The 9,345-nt window shown below is 34.6% G+C and overlaps 1 long non-coding RNA gene across 1 annotated transcript; it reads right to left on the bottom strand.

Moving 5' to 3' along the window:
• Positions 1–1,530: 1,530 nt before the first annotated feature.
• On the bottom strand, positions 1,531–4,049 carry LOC110936354. Its single transcript, XR_002589929.2, has 3 exons — positions 3,913–4,049; positions 3,162–3,250; positions 1,531–1,760 (listed from the first exon to the last, which is right to left on the bottom strand). It is a non-coding gene; the product is annotated as an uncharacterized LOC110936354 (long non-coding RNA).
• Positions 4,050–9,345: the final 5,296 nt, after the last annotated feature.

Genomic DNA, 9,345 nt, shown 5'->3' with positions numbered 1-9,345 from the left:
TATAAAAATTGATTTAAATGCACAAGGCACAAAATTCTTTTATAACTTGGGACAATTATTAAAATAATCTTGTATACAGTTTTACATGTTTGTCGTCCATTCGGGACCCGGTTAGAAGAGCCGGATTAGATTAATTAACACACCACAAGTATACGCCCACAAGAGATGTGAGATACCGTTTATACATACGCAACTGTCAGCTGTATGCCTACACCCCGTGCTTAAGTCGTGGCCATTTAATAAATGAGCTGAGGATATCCAGGACATGGTCATTAACCCCCCAAAGGCATTGCATCAAACAAAACAGATTAAAACAGGTTATGGATCTTTTTAATCACATTCCGATTGTACGATTTCATACCCGACCAAGCGGTATTATTATAATACCGTATCCCAAGCCCGTATAACAGAAACTAAGTTAAAAGTATTTACCTGAGCAAAATATAATTTAATCTCAGCCATATAACAATCAGCAAGTGGAAATAGCTTTTACTGGGCTCCTAAATCTGGAACGAAGGTTTTAATAACCTATTAGATTCCTAACGGGTCTTACTTAAGTTTAAACTTAGACCTGTTAGTTTTAAAGAAAGGTTTACGGTTCAAAACGCAAGATTAAGCGAAGACTGGATTAGAATGTGATTTAGACCCGACAAGTATGAAGACTTGTATAATATGGGTAAACTAAACACATTCTGGATTTTAAAGCAAAAATGATAAGGTTTGACCCGTTTCGGTTAATTTATGCAAACTAGTTACATAAACCGTACCAAACACAAAAAAGGCATAACGGGTAACCAAATGAGTCATGTACAGGTTTCACAAGTTAATATGCCTTAAATATATTGTGATATCAGTAGGATACCTTCCGTTATGCCCTAAAACGGATTTAAAATCAATTTAAGCCCCGTAGGGTATTTTTGGTCATTTTAAAGATTATAAAAGAGGTTAAATGACAATCTGAGGTTCTGGTCTAAAATGATCAGTAAAAATATTTATTTTTGGAAGTCATATTAGTAAGATATTGTATATATGTGAAATTTATCATTTATGACCAAACTATGCACCGTAGGGGCATTTTGGTCATTTCACATAAGCTTTAAGGGTCAAATTTGGAAATCTGAGTTCAAAATTTTTACTTACTATTAAAGTATAAACATTTACTTATAATATCAGTAGGTAATGAGTCTTAAGTGTCAAATATAGTTTTAACCCATACTAATTGCGTTTAAAAAGCGTAAAAGTCGGTATTTGGCGATTTTCGGGTTATATAAGAAAAGCTGAGATTTTGATCAGTCTATAAGGCTTAAAATATTTTATTTAACATGTGAAATCAGTAGGAAAAGGTTTGGTATCAAAATATCATGTAAAACTCATTTTATCGAAGAAAAGGGCAATTTCGTCAATACCGAATTTACATTAAAACTCTAAAGTTTAATCAGTTTAAAATTCAATGAAAATTTCCAAAAATCCCTAAATATTATATTATATCAGTAGGTATAAAGTTTGGTGACAAAAATTGTAACACCCATTCTTATAAATCGAGGTTTAACGTATGTTTTACGAAAACAATCATGTAATTAAGATTACATATACATCGGAAATATGGGCTTATTAAAACCTTTTACAATTTAAAAGTTTAGAACATAATGTAATTAAGTTCGTCATTTAAAAGTAACAACGAAACGTCATGCGGAAGCTTATTTCTTGATTGTGTTCGGTTCTTCATTGTGCTTGATCGTCCTCCGGTGCTAAAATTTTACCTGAAACTCATAAAACATGAGTTGGATTAGTCATACGTAACTTAGAACGTATTTAAACGGGTTCGCAATGCATTAACGGTTAAAATAAACGATTTTTGCGAAACTGACACCCGCTCGCATAGCGCCACGGCCTGGGGCCTTCCCCGTTGCGCTACGCCACGGCTTGTTTTCATCAGACTGTTGCAGCTGGTTGCTGCATATTCCCAGCACAACTGGATTTTACGGAAACGAGCATAACTTTCTCGTTTTTGATCCGTTTTACACGATTCTTTTTCCTACGTGACCGTAATTTAATTCTTCATCTCATGGAGTTAAAATCCAACATCCGGATTAACAAAATTTCAGACTTTAAGTCTCCGGCTTATTACTCAAAATCCATATTTTGACTCGTTTGTATTAAAGACCTCCAAACTTGTTTCTAGTTAATCATAAATCATAAACCAAGGTATTTAACTCAAAATATCTATCTTGGATTCATAAGTTTTGTGAATTACGCGGCAAACACCCAAGTTACGCGCATAATTCATTTTGACCCGTTTAGGGGATCTTTTATGCATTTTGGTCTAGAACTAGCTCTTTTCTTTTCATACTTCGCAATGCCACAACTAAATATCTGCTTATGTTCCACCACAACTATATTGTGGTGGATTTAGCATAACTAACCTATTATCCCTAATTTACCCATCGGTTGGTCATTTTACGCAAATGCCCATTTTTGTGCATTTGACCCACGACTGTGTATTCCTATAACTTGTATTCATATTTAATGATTCCATAATCTTAATGCAAGTTCCTAAACAACCCCTATGGATCGTTTGCCCAATATACCCTTCAAGGGTGTTTTGGTCAACTTTAGTCCCTCACTTTACGACAGAGGACTTTCGCTAAATATTTGACCAAAAATTGCATGATTAACTAAAAGCTTATTTATACGTACCTGGCTCGGGTCAAGGTATTGACCCGTTTACATAACTTTTGCTTTAAATCTTTCTAGTTAAAGCAACGCATGCTTATGTTATTTCCTGTGATTACAAAACTCAACAAGCGATTGTCAAATGTAATTGTCAAATAGTGTTAACAACACCATTTAACCCATTTAGTCTAATTGACCATTTATCCGAATGAGATGGTATTTAATTACCATTTCATCCCTTTAAACATGTCCTGGTTTTCCCTTAAACTCGTTTTACTTAAAACCCTTTTTATTTGTTCGTCATTGCATGACTAATTTACCTTTTTACCCCTTTTAACAAAATTCATGATTTCTTACCATTTTCCCTTGTTCCGACTCTCATTGAATCGTGTCGGAACATCATATACCAACCACTTAGTAGCCTCCATACACAATACTTGCAATTAAGTAATTTGTAAATAATGTAAAGGGGCATAAGCTTTACTTACCTCGCATCCATGCCACGCTTTTCTTTTCGTACTTGCTCCGTTTGACCCGTTTCATCCACAAGCTTCCATCTAGCTTGTTAGGCGTCAAACTATAATCATATTTCGTAAGATGGTTAGTTTAGTTATTATCAATCATGACTATTCCATCTTACGTATTTTCTATCTAAATTATCATTCGATATTATTAATGGTCGGTTTGACTTTTTAAAAGTCAAATCACCAATTAACACATATGATTGCCCTATAAAGTTCACAAGACTCAATTAGGCGCATTATCAACACTTAATGAGCATCATCTTTTGAGATACCAAATTAGCTAACATGTCATCCATTTCATACCTCAAGTAATAATAAATCAACATGTAATTTCAGTTATTATAAGCATATACCCACTTTGACCATCATAATCATGGCTTTAACTCTTATGTCAAGACCCACTTCTAATCACTTATGAACTCTCAACAAAATCCCTAATTTGTTCCAAGTAGTTCATTCATATTACTTAGTAGGATGTTTATAAACACCAATACAACATCAATTTCGTCAAATCATCAAAACCCACTTAGCTCATACTTGATTAGTTGACTAATCACTAGTTTATGGCACAATTCTACAAGCTCGCATCTAGGGTTTGTTCCTAGACTTATATTCACATCAATATCACTATAACACTCAACATTTATACAAGAATTTCGTTCATGCATGTTTATCACAAATTCAAAATATCACCAAACATCAAAATTCAACATACCTTGTGATCCCCTAAGCTTGGTGATCACGATTTTATTAAAAGCCCCAATTTTCCGGCTCGATTTCTCTTTAATTTTGTTGAATTTTTGAGTGTTTAGGGTTCTTGATGAGGAACCCCTTCTCTTCTCCTGTGAACATCGACCAACACACCTTGTGTGTGTGTGTTTTTGGTTTTCGTTTTGTTTTGTTTTAATTATAAACTCCGTTCACATATTGCCCATTTTAGTCCCTCTTAGTTTAAAGGTTTTATAAATGGGTCAATTACTACAAGTTCCTTCCTTGTTTTACTAAACATTATTAACTAGGTTAATTATTCCTAGTTAACTTAGTGGGTTTCCAGGAGTTGTAACTCGTTTTATTTTAAGTCTCGTTAACTCGGGCCTCTTATGAACTTTGTTTTTCTCAAAGCGTTTACTATTCTTTTTAATTAATATAAGGATTATTTATTTAAATCCTAATATTTACCGGGTAAATTTCACCACTAGCGGTATTTTACCCTCATTAATATTAACGTGGTTTGGTTACCAAATCCATTTTTGGGGTGTTACAAGTCTACCCCCCTTAAAGAGGTTTCGTCCTCGAAACCTTATTTACGTAGTTCATTGATTTAATCAGACAAACCAAATTTCATTTCAAGACACCCGTTCTTTCGGTAAAATGTTTTCATTTATATTGACGCGTACGTCTTTCATGTATAACGCCTCATGGGTCGTTATTTTCAGCTTGTATCCGTTATCTTTATTGATTATTTACTTTGGCGGCTATTTGACCGAGTTGTCATTTGATCACCCGGTCACTAAATCTTTCAATATGTTTACTTCATGCTAATCTTATGTTGATGAGCGCTTTACATATTTCTTAACCTTATTTTGACTCCGAATAGTTTTATCGGCTAGACTAATTAGTCGCCTTCACTTCATACCCCGTCACCCGGGTACACTATTTTTCCATGATCGGCTTTATGTGTGTTTACGATTTTCTAAATAGCCTCATACCACTTATGTTTTGTTAAAACGTTGCTTTTGACTAAAAACTAAATTTTTAGTTTATGTTTCCTCTTTTTCTTACATTTTTCTCTCACTTCTAGAAATGTTACTTCCGAGGATCCATTCATTTCCGTTATTATTTAATTCGGGGAGTTATAACTAATTCCCATGCTTAACCCATATGACCCGTAGGTTCTTTCACTTAGCCTCATAGGCTATTTATTTAGTTTTTCACCTTTTACCTTTTTAAGGTGAGAACCCGACAATTCGTTTCTTTTTATTTGCACCTAAGGGTCTCTCTCTTTTTTTATCTTTCAAATCTTTTATTTTCGCTTTTGCATTTCGTTTTACCTTAACCGTAGTCTAAGGCTACATTTGTTTTCTTTTAAATTATTCTCCGACTCTATGACTTCTTCCGTCATTTACACGTCGGTTCGTCTCATTCTTATCGCTATTCAGTTTACGCCTCTATTTCCCTTCAAACCGTTACCCGAGTTCTTTATCTTAATGTTTTAACACTCCAGTTTCACTGGTTTGCATTTTCCTTTCTATACTCTTTTACGACCTATCACATAGGTTCATTGATATTTCGCGCTTTCATTATTCAGCTTGCGCTTACTTTCATTTTCAAGCGTTATTCTTTATTAGTCTCGTTTGACTTGTTTGTGTGAAACTTCCTCACTTATAAATGTCAAACTTCACTCTTTATTTGACCCCTTTCATCTTAAAATAGTTGAACGTAATTATCAAAAATTTCTGTTTGCAAAATCTTATCATCTTTTAGTCATGACCCATAATCCGAGTCTTTTGACTTTCTAATCCGCGTTCCCGTCTATTGGGTTACGCATATTCTTAAAATCATACCCATCTATCGGGTATCCTTATCGAAGCCATTTTCAAAGTAATCATTCTGATATGATTTTAGACCTCATTTTTAACTTATTTGGTCGTCTTAGCGAAATCCATCGCTTTTATTTAATCGTGTCCTTTATTCTTTATTTAATTTGTTTGACTTGTCCGTGTGAAGTTCATCACTTGTGACAGTCAAACTTTTATCCCTATGCCTTAGCATTCCCATTAGTCGGTTTGTATTTTCATTTACCTTGATCCTTGTCCCTTCTCTCGGGCTCGTTGTCCTAACGTAATACGCTTCCGTCCTCTGACTTACGTTTACATTTACTATCAAACATCTTACTTGTTTGATTCATTTAGGTAACTTTTTAATTCGTCCCATTCACCCCGCCCTTACTACATCGGACGTAAATGTGTCCGCTACAAGAAGTTCATGGTATCATACGCCACTACTTACTTGGCCAGAGTAAGCGATTGACACATGACACACATGACCTTTTCATAGTTTTCACAATACGCCCTATGTAAGTAATGCCTCTATTTGTTTCATATCACTGATTTCATTAAGTAAAACTTTATTTAATTGCTAAACAACAATCACTAGTTTTACTAGTTTTACATTCGAACATAAAAATGTTTTCCTCTCTATCAAACTATTATATAATCACATTCGTTAATGTGATCGCTACTTTTCTTGATAGCATTATATTTAGAGTTTTCCACTTGGATAATTACCCCCCGTCCAAGTTTCCATATAAACTAATCCTATTATTTATTTGTTATTCATCATCGTGAAATTACTACTTGGAAATCAGGTTTTCCAAGTTCTATCATATATATGCAACCGTCATTACTTACGTGTTTGTTGCATATTACTACTTGTATGATTAAATTTTAAAACGTGCACCTGGTAATGCTTGCCCCGACGGGCTTTCCTTGCCTTTACTTTTATTCGCGATTGTTACGCGATTTGGTCCTTGGTGAGCATGCTCCACTTTTCATACTTCGGACCATTCTTCTATCATATCCGTTATTTGGTCAACCCTCATCATCTTCAAATGCGAGTTTCCTCCAATTAAAACATTCACAAAAGTTAGTACAAGGCTTTTCTACTATACCTGTTAACGCACATAATTTTGTTAACTATATCTATTATTTAATTGAGGTATCGTATATTACACGATAACCCTATGAGTTATTTACAACACTTTAACATGCTAAACCATTAAAATACACGTACTTACCGGATTTGCGATCAAGCCTCGAACCGAACACACTTTACTTTTTAACCATGAGCTCTGATACCAACTTGTAACACCCGTTCTTATAAATCGAGGTTTAACGTATGTTTTACGAAAACAATCATGTAATTAAGATTACATATACATTGGAAATATGGGCTTATTAAAACCTTTTACAATTTAAAAGTTTAGAACATAATGTAATTAAGTTCGTCATTTAAAAGTAACAACGAAACGTCGTGCGGGAGCTTATTTCTTGATCGTGTTCGGTTCTTTATTGTGCTTGATCGTCCTCCGGTGCTAAAATTTTACCTGAAACTCATAAAACATGAGTTGGATTAGCCACACGTAACTTAGAAAGTATTTAAACGGGTTCGTAATGCATTAACGGTTAAAATAAACGATTTTCGCGAAACTGACACCCGCTCGCGTAGCGCCACGGCCTGGGGCCTTCCCCGTCGCGCTACGCCACGGCTTGTTTTCATCAGACTGTTGCAGCTGGTTGCTGCATATTCCCAGCACAACCGGATTTTACGGAAACGAGCATAACTTTCTCGTTTTTGATCCGTTTTACACGATTCTTTTTCCTACGTGACCGTAATTTAATTCTCCATCTCATGGAGTTAAAATCCAACATCCGGATTAAAAAAAATTCAGACTTTAAGTCTCCGGCTTATTACTCAAAATCCACATTTTGACTCGTTTGTATTTAAGACCTCCAAACTTGTTTCTAGTTAATCATAAATCATAAACCAAGGTATTTAACTCAAAATATCTATCTTGGATTCATAAGTTTTGTGAATTACGCGGCAAACACCCAAGTTACACGCGTAATTCATTTTGACCCGTTTAGGGGATCTTTTATGCATTTTGGTCTAGAACTAGCACTTTTCTTTTCATACTTCGCAATGCCACAACTAAATATCTGCTTATGTTCCACCACAACTATTTTGGTGGTGGATTTAGCATAACTAACCTATTATCCCTAATTTACCCATCAGTTGGTCATTTTACGCAAATGACCATTTTTGTGCATTTGACCCACGAATGTGTATTTCTATAACTTTTTATTCATATTTAATGATTCCATAATCTTAACGCAAGTTCCTAAACAACCCCTATGGATCGTTTGCCCAATATACCCTTCAAGGGTGTTTTGGTCAACTTTAGTCCCTCACTTTACGACAGAGGACTTTCGCTAAATATTTGACCAAAAATTGTATGATTAACTAAAAGCTTATTTATACGTACCTGGCTCGGGTCAAGGTATTGACCCGTTTACATAACTTTTGCTTTAAATCTTTCTAGTTAAAGCAACGCACGCTTATGTTATTTCCTGTGATTACAAAACTCAAAAAGCAATTGTCAAATGTAATTGTCAAATGGTGTTAACAACACCATTTAACCCATTTAGTCTAATTGACCATTTATCTGTATGAGATGGTATTTAATTACCATTTCATCCCTTTAAACCTGTCCCGGTTTTCCCTTAAACTCGTTTTACTTAAAACCGTTTTTATTTGTTCGTCATTACATGACTAATTTACCTTTTTGCCCCTTTTACCAAAATTCATGATTTCTTACCATTTTCCCTTGTTCAGACTCTCATTGAATCGTGTCGGAACATCATATACCAATCACTTAGTAGCCTCCATATACAATACTTGCAATTAGGTAATTTGTAAATAATGTAAAGGGGCGTAAGCTTTACTTACCTCGCATCCATGCCACGCTTTTCTTTTCGTACTTGCTCCGTTTGACCCGTTTCATCCACAAGCTTCCATCTCGCTTGTTAGGCGTCAAACTATAATCATATTTCGTAAGATGGTTAGTTTAGTTATTATCAATCATGACTATTCCATCTTACGTATTTTCTATCTAAACTATCATTCGATATTATTAATGGTCGGTTTGACTTTTTAAAAGTCAAATCACCAATTAACACATATGATTGCCCTATCAAGTTCATAAGACTCAATTAGGCGCATTATCAACACTTAATGAGCATCATCTTTTGAGATGCCTAATTAGCTAACATGTCATCCATTTCATACCTCAAGTAATAATAAATCAACATGTAATTTCAGTTATTATAAGCATATACACACTTTGACCATCATAATCATGGCTTTAACTCTTATGTCAAGACCCACTTCTAATCACTTATGAACTCTCAGCAAAATCCCTAATTTGTTCCAAGTAGTTCATTCATATGACTTAGTAGCATGTTTATAAACACCAATGCAACATCAATTTCGTCAAATCATCAAAACCCACTTAGCTCATACTTGATTAGTTGACTAATCACTAGTTTATGGCACAATTCTACAAGATCGCATCTAGGGTTTGTTCCTA

Source organism: Helianthus annuus, chromosome 1 (assembly GCF_002127325.2).
Source record: "Helianthus annuus cultivar XRQ/B chromosome 1, HanXRQr2.0-SUNRISE, whole genome shotgun sequence".
NCBI classification, from domain to species: Eukaryota; Viridiplantae; Streptophyta; class Magnoliopsida; order Asterales; family Asteraceae; genus Helianthus; species Helianthus annuus.
Note: the sequence above shows the minus strand (reverse complement) of the source record. Positions and strands in the feature narration are given on the sequence as shown.